This window comes from Mirounga leonina, unplaced genomic scaffold (genome assembly GCF_011800145.1).
Source record: "Mirounga leonina isolate KUSES-001 unplaced genomic scaffold, KU_Mleo_1.0 Mir_176, whole genome shotgun sequence".
Taxonomy (NCBI): domain Eukaryota; kingdom Metazoa; phylum Chordata; class Mammalia; order Carnivora; family Phocidae; genus Mirounga; species Mirounga leonina.
Window position 1 is genome coordinate 11,647,399 of NW_023270454.1, and position 8,192 is coordinate 11,655,590.

Here is an 8,192-nt window from a genome sequence, read left to right on the forward strand (position 1 = left end):
CTTTCTTTCTTTCTTTCTTTCTTTCTTTCTTTCTTTCTTTCTTTCTTTCTTTCTTTCTTTCTTTCTTTCTTTTTCTTTCTTTCTTCTTTCTTTCTTTCTTTTCTTTCTTTCTTCTTTCTCTTTCTTCTTCTTTTTCTTTCTTTCTTTCTTTCTTTCTTCCTTTCTTTCTTTCTTTCTTTCTTTCTTTCTTTCTTTCTTTCTTTCTTTCTTTCTTTCTTTCCTTCCTTCTTTCTTTTCTTTCTTTCTTCTCATTGATTTTTATTTTTGCTTCTCCGATTGAATAATTTCAAATGACCTGTCCTTACATTTGCTGATTCTTTCTACTTCTTGATCCAGTCTCCTGTTTAACTTCTCTATTGAATTTTTCTATTCAGTTGTTGTGGTCTTCAGTTCTAAAATTTCAGTTTTGTTCTTTTGACATAGTTTCTATATCTTTGTTGATATTCTCATTTTGTTAATGGACTGTTTCCTGAACTCACTGTCCATCTTTATGGTAGTTAGTTTGTATTCTTTGTAAGATAAGTCATATACCTCTGTTTCATTAGGGCTGGTTTCTGGAGATTTGTTTTGTTTCTTTGATTGAATCATGTTCCCCTGTTTCTTCATGTAGTTTGTAACTTTGTTTTAGGTCTGCATGTTTGAAAACTGACCACCTCTTCCAGTCTACCTGGACCAGCTTTATACAAGAAAAGATCTTTTCAAACAGCCTTGCTAGAGATTCTTGGGTGTGGATTATTTTCTGTGGATACATCTTCTCTTGACCTGCACAGTCACATTCACAGTTAAAGGTACTTGCTGGCATCTTTGTTCAGGAGCTTTAAATTTTTTGGTCCCTGTGGTTTTTATCTGCAGCACTGCAGATTCTCTGGAGCTACCACAAACTACCCAGCTCTCTGTTTTCAGTAGCCTCCAGGCTTCTAGAGGATGCCAGATTTTATCAACTTTCTGTGTCAGGTAAGACAACAAGTCCCATGGGAAGTCAGAATGTTGGATGCATGCTCCACCATTCTTCCCCCACTGAGGAAGAGGCTGCTGAGCTGTACTGGCCTCTGTCTGCTTTACCTTGAGTCTCCTGGACAAGCATCAAGACTCCTAGCTCTCTTTTTCTCAGTAGCACTTAGATATCTAGAGTATGTGGGTCCCTTTCAGTGATCTGAGACAAGTGAGACAGAGTCCAGTCCTTGAGGCAGCCCCCTGAGAGGTCAGAATATTGGATGCATGCTCCAACTCTTTTCCTCCCCTGGGAGAAATTGGGAGTTGGGAATTTTCTCTCATTTACTCAGTGCTGAGCTGGGAAGAGGGACTGTGTTGAATGAATGCTCCAAATCATTGCCTTTGTTCTCAGTGGCTCCCAACCTGGCACCTTTTCCTTTCAGTGCTTAGATTCAGACAAGACAGAAGTTAGTTTCTTGGGTAGCCCCCCAAAAGTTTGAACATTGGATGTATGTTTCAGTTTTCTCTTTCCTTCCCCAGGGAGAAGCCAGGATCTGGGAGTTTCTCCTGATTGTGCCATGCTAGACTGTGGGAAGGGACAATGTTGAGTGAGTGTTACAAATTTTCCTACCAGGTTTGATGCAGCTATTTTCATGCTCGCCTGGGTTGCAGGAGGCTTTTTAACTGGGTTTCTGGATTTATCACAAAGGGAACTGGTTTGTGTATTATTGTTAAGTCGGAGTCTCTGTGGGGGCAGGAGGGTCTGGAGATTCCTATTCCATCATCTTGTTGATGTCACTTCTCAGGACAGATCACTCTGGTTACAAAGAATTAGACATCAATTTGGTTAAGCAGATATAATTTAATAGAAGCCAACAAGTGACCATCAATGACATAGTGAGTTGTTTTCAACTGTAAATCCTAAAAGTAAAATGTCATGGTTGGTTCAAACTTGGTCTAAAGGAAGCACTTTCTGTGCTGAAAACAACTTAGCAGTAAAAATGCTACTTCTAAATGATTTATGCTACATTAGGATAGCCGGAGATCTGGAACAGGGGCATAAAGTGCCTAATGGGAAGATCAAAGCAGTAGCTCGTTGTCAATTGATATGGAAGTATTTCAGCATTTTAACAATCAGGTGGATGTTGGCTGAATATCAGGCTTTTGGCTGCAAATTATTGAGGGTGATAGACAGAGATAGACAAATATCTTAGTGGCTGTTTTTGCTAGATGGATTCCCCAGCCCCCCATCCTAAACGTTCCCTGAGAGTATAAACTCTGGGTGTTCCAACTCTATCAAGGGTCTTAACATCAGTTCCTCCACTTTGCTCAGACCCAAAGCTTAGTCTCCTGTCCTTCCCCACCAGTGTTAGTCCTCAAAGCTGTTGGTTCCTGACATCAGCATTTGGTACCAGGGCAATCTCAGCTTCTGTGTTTGTTTGTCACTCTAGATTCAGTTTATTCATTCTTCTTTATTTTATTTTTGTTTTTATTGCTCCTTGGTAATTTCCCTTATTTTCTTTCTGTGAGGGTAATAATGCATTTAAATATTATTTGTGTAATTAATGTAGCATCCGATTTTTTTGTGTGTGTGGATAGAGAATGTTTCAGAATAATTGGTCCACCACGTTCCAGAAGTGGAGATTTCTATTTAAGTACTCTTTATAATACACTGTGTTTTCTACCACTTGGAGTCTTAGTGGGATTTAACTAAAATCTTGGTAAAAAGTCATCAATCATTGATGCTGGTATCAATGTTGTTACTAATATTCTTTACAAAGACTTCCCAGAGGAGCAGGGACCTCTTATTACTTTCCTCATCTGGTACAAAATAAAAGCTAAATAAGTATTTGTTGAAAAGCATTCCTGATTGTATTCTTTTATGTCATGCCTTTCAGTGCTCCCAAGATATACCTTTATTTTTAGACAAACAACCTTAGTTTCCCCAGGAACACAGTAGAACTTTTCCACCACATCTTTATGCATGATTCCTCCACCCAGAAAATTCCTATAGTTCAGGGTCCAGTTACAGTTCCCTTTTTATTACTAATTCTTTTGTATTCACTCAATTTATATTTCCTTTTTAATCAATTTAAGAAAAGACCATCACCAGAAGGTCACTAGGTATAGCAAATCTGTCAAACTGCCAACCAGAAATCTTGAATTTGTCAGGACAGTCTCTTTTGAATCATTCTATTGCGTTGTCAAGCCATAGGTTCTTAAGTGGAGTTTAGAAATTGTTGTCATACTTCCCTGACCTCAATGTCTTCACCTAAAAAATCAAAGAATATCATCTTTAAGGAGACATAAGGAGAGAAAGCTTATAAAATGACTAGTGATTTCCTGGCATGTAGTAGAGAAGACACAAGTCTATTTCCTCCCTTGCTGGCCTGTAGTGATTATATTGTTACTAATATTCTTCCATTTTATTAAATATTGCCTTTCATTTTGGCATTATTCTGCAACATCCTGTAAGTCTTATTTTCTTAAGCAGTTTGTAAACTCAGATAGGGTTAGGTCTAGTCTTCCACATAAGTGGGTACTCTCTAGTTTCAGTGTAATGCTATGAACGAAGTTCAAAACATATTTATTGATTTAAATTTAATATATGTTCTGGAATTGGAAGTTAACATTCCTTTTCTTTCTTGCTGCCATTGTTGAGGGTTACCATGTGCTTGGCACTGTGCTAAGTGTTTTATATACAGGTGCTCCTTTAATCTTCGTAATGCTCTGAGGTGGGTCATTTTATAAACTTTTAATTTTGAAATAATTTCTAACTTACAGAAGAACTTCAAGAATAGTAGAAAGAGTCCCTGTTTACCCTTAACCCAGAGATCCTGTTCAAGATTCTCCAACTGCCCCAGTAATGTCATTTGTAGCAGAAGAAAGTATAAGACCATGCATTACATTCAGTTTTCACATCTCTTTATCTCTTTTAATCTGAAACAGTTCTTCAACTGTTCCTTGACTTTCATGGCCCTGACACTTTTGAAGTGTATTGGTTAATCATTTTGTAGAATGTCTCTCAATTTGTTTGTTTGAATTTTCTTCATGATTGGATCTTGATGATGCACTCTCCACACAGCCCCCCCCCCCGGCCCGTTTTTTGTCAGAATATCCTAGAAGTGAAATTGTGTTCTTCTCATTGTTAGGTGATTTGTCCCATCATTAGTGACATTAATTTTGCTCCCTTGTTAAGGTTGTGTCTTGCAAGTTTTCCACCCTAAAGTTACTTTTTTCTTTTTCATAATTAATAAATATTTTGTGGGTGGAGAAATGTTAAATGCACTCTGGGGCAATGTAAAATACTGTTTTCATTCCACTTTTACTCACTAGCTTGTACATCTATTGATTTTTTTGTATGAATTATTATAAAATGTTACTAAATGGTGATTTTAAAAGTTCCATTATTATGTCTACATTTATTAGTTGGCATTCTACTGTGAGAAAGGCTTTGTCTTTTCCAAATGTGTGTATGTATATGAGTGTGAACTCATGAATTGCTATTTTACTCAATGAGGTTTCATCTATTATTATCATTATTTATTTTGATGCTTAACTTTTCCCAGTTTGGCCAGTCCCTATTTCCTTTTGACATGTCTCTATTATTTCTTGAGCACTTTATTACTTTCTGGCACAACACATTTTTCCAGGCTTATCTTATCTTGTTCTTTCCCTGTCCTAGACTTGTAATCAGCCATCTATTCAAGAATATCTCCATTTGTTTGGTGGAGACTGGTATTTAGAAGCCAAGATCTGGGTTCTAGATGTGCTCATTTTTATTAGAGTGCTTTTTGTCCAGACCCTCTCAGTGGACTGAGCTAAGAAATATATATATATATACACAACACAAACACACACCATACATACCACTTTTTATTTATATTGTCTTCAATTCTAATAGAACAGTCCTAGTGTTCATTCTAGTTTTCCTCTTATCATACTTATATATGGTAGGTATATTTTAATCTATAGTTTATAGTTGAGGAAATTGATGCTTGGGGAGATGAGATACAATCAAAAGAGTTGTGATTTGGACCAAAGTGACCTGACTCTTATCTATTATTTGCTATTATTGTCTGCTACAGAGGTTGGCCTTATGTTAGAAATATCTGTTAGGGTCTTCAACCTACCCAAGAAAAGGAGAAGATTTTCAAGACAAATAGGGGATAAAAAAGGCAAAATAATAAAGAAGTCATAAACTCTGCATCAGAGGCATGAGCGTTGTGCTATTGCAGTGCTTGACTTCCAGGAGCTGAGACATACGGAAACCAAGTCTCATTCAGTAGGAAAGGTCAAAGAAGATTCACTCTGTATAGGTCCATGCTCAGATACTTCAATGAGGGGATCCAAATGGAAATAAATGAGATAGGATGGTCTTTTTTATAAGCTCCAAAACTTGTCTAACAATGTTCCATTGAAGGAGGCCCTATGGTACAGTGGAAAGAACATAAATCTTGGCTTCTGTTAGATTTGCATGGGCATCTGGGCTCTGCTACTTGTAAGTTATGTGTTATTGGATAAATTACCTAATTTCTCTGCATCTAGGTTTATTTATCTGTAAAATAAAAATAAATGTACCTTGTTATAAGGTTATCATATGCAGAAATGACATGGAGATGACAAATTTTAAAAAAAGGACTGTGGGTTCTTGGTCATTGTTAGTTCTGCTTTTTCCTCTCTTTATCATTAAAAGAGAAGGGGCTTGACCAGATTGGTATACTCCTATAAGTCAAAAGAATTGCATGAGGAGGGGGATGGGAAAAGAACAAGAGAGACTCAGGCAAGTTGGTGCTTCCCTAATGTACTATTGTTTTTCTTCAATCAGATTTGTATAAGTTGGGCCCTCTGCCAATTTCCTCCCTTTCCCAATATCCCTGTGGGTGGCCTATATACTTCCCAAATCCTGATAGAATTACCAAGAACCTGATTGTTCTAGCAGACATATCATTTTTCCTTTGGTGAAATTTCAGATAAGGGTCAGGTATGGATATTCAGCCAATATGCACCAGGTTACTAAAATGTTGAAATACTTCTATATCAATTGACAACTAGCTCCTGCTTTGGTCCTCCCATTAGGCATTTTATACCGTTGTTCCAGATCCCCAACCATCTCACAGTCTAGCACAAACCATTTAGAAGTATTTTTGCTAAGTAGTTTTCAGACAGAATTTTACAACTCACTATGCCATTAATGGCCAGTCATTGGCCTTAATTAAATTGGATCTTCCCTATAGAGCTGATGGGGGAACCCACTGATGTTAGAGGGTGAGAGTACATTGCTGCCTGCTCCTTAACAACTGGGGGACTTCAGACCAGAGGAATGAAGGCCTGAGCACAACAACCCCTCTGTTACTGGCAAAACTTGCCTTAAATTTTGGCTCTTCTAAAACATGGTCCAGAACACTTTAGCCTTTCACTATGTTTCCTTAATTGTATATTGGAGCAGGGCATAGAGTGAGGGTAAGATTATAGTTTCAGTCTCTCTGAGACTCTACAGGCTCTGAGAGATGACTTCAGACCAAACCCAACTTCCAACCCAAGCAGGAAGAATCCAGCTGGTTACACATAACAGCTCCTTCAACATGAGGACAATAAAGAAATCACTCTCTGCACCTGCAGAAGTTCAGAGAGGGAAATGAGACCTGGTTGTTCCAAGTGATCAAGAGACACATCTGCCTGGAAGGGGCTGTGTAATCAGGTGAATCCATTTATTACCTTCAGCAAAATTTGATAATGCTTGGAGTCTTAGGACATTCTGTGAGGAGATGTTGGCTTGGAACAGGTCCCTGGCCACACACAGGGAAGAAAGGTCCAAGTGCTTGCTTTCAAGATGCCCTAATGCCACTGGGACTAGTGCCCAGAAGTCCCCAGGGATAGCTTGTGTTCTTCCTTAGTCTCTGCCAGGTTGTCTACAAAACATGATTTTCCCCTCGAACAATTAAGTCTCTTCCTCCTCAAATTTCTTGGCACAATTATAACAAACTGGGCTTTCCTTATCTCCATGGGTTTTTGTAAGGCACTGTGGAGAAAGGCACTTCTGCAACACTGGTCAGGAATCTGGCATGTGACAAATATTCAGCCTTACTTATAACTGTGAGCAAATCCTCAGCCCACCTTTCCTTTTCTCACTCATATCTGTAAGAAGCGAAGCACAAACACAATGAGGGGAAACATGCAAGGGCCATCACTGTGAGTGTGAAGGAGAAATCCAGTACATCCATCTATTTCCAGCATGGAAATATAGGGCTCCAGAGAACAGAAAAAGAGGGAAATTCAGTTCAGTTTAGTGTGGTCAACATTTGTGGCACTCTAGTTTGTAATAGGCCCAGTGAGGCGTTCCAGGGACTTACTGTAGAGGGAAGATTCTTGCCCTCACAGTCACACAGGTCATAAGGTTATAATTTTAGTACAATGAGATAAAGGCTACAGTAGTTTATTTTTTTATTTTTATTTTTTGTCACAAAGAACCTTTATTACTTGTTTTTAATAGCCTCTTATGCTCTTCATGCTTTCTTGCCAGATGCCTTTGGAGCAGGTGCTTTCTGAGCTGGAGCTTTCTGACCCTTCTGAGCCTTTGGAGGTGCTGCCCTCTGGTAGTTTAATGTACAGAATGTTATGGAAACTCGGTGCATAAAATTGAGCTTTGGGGGAAACAGAAAAGGATTCCTGGAGAAGATGATACCCCAGAGTAGAATCTTTAAGGATAAGTGGGATTTAACCAGGAAGTACAGGAAAGGGGGTTCCAGGAAAACTCAGTAGATTCAAAGGATCAGGGCACAAAGATATAGAAGAATGTGGTGTGTGCAGATATAAACACATATTTATGTATTGCTAAAATGTGGGTGTAGTTAAAATGAAATTGGAGAGGGAGGAAGAGTTACAAAAGGCCATGAATGAAATTTTAACCAATGTAGACTCAATATGTTATAGAGGCATTACTGAAGGAAGTGCAAGGAAATGATATGGTCTGATATACGTTTTGGATAGATCCATCCAGCAGCCCTGTGCGCGATGGATCTAAGGGGCAAGATTGGAGTTAAGGAAGTTAGAAGGCTTTACCTTTGGACAGTCAGCTCTTTAGGCAACACCTCTTTTGGCTTACCCCTTACACTGAAACATCACTCAAGCAGGTAGTGTCCACTATAGAATTATTAATAAAAAAGTGACATTATACAAGCAAAGCTATGTAGAGGTTGAAGGGAGAGGTAATGTTACTATATCTGACTCTGGGGTTGTTATTAATCCTGTGGATTTGC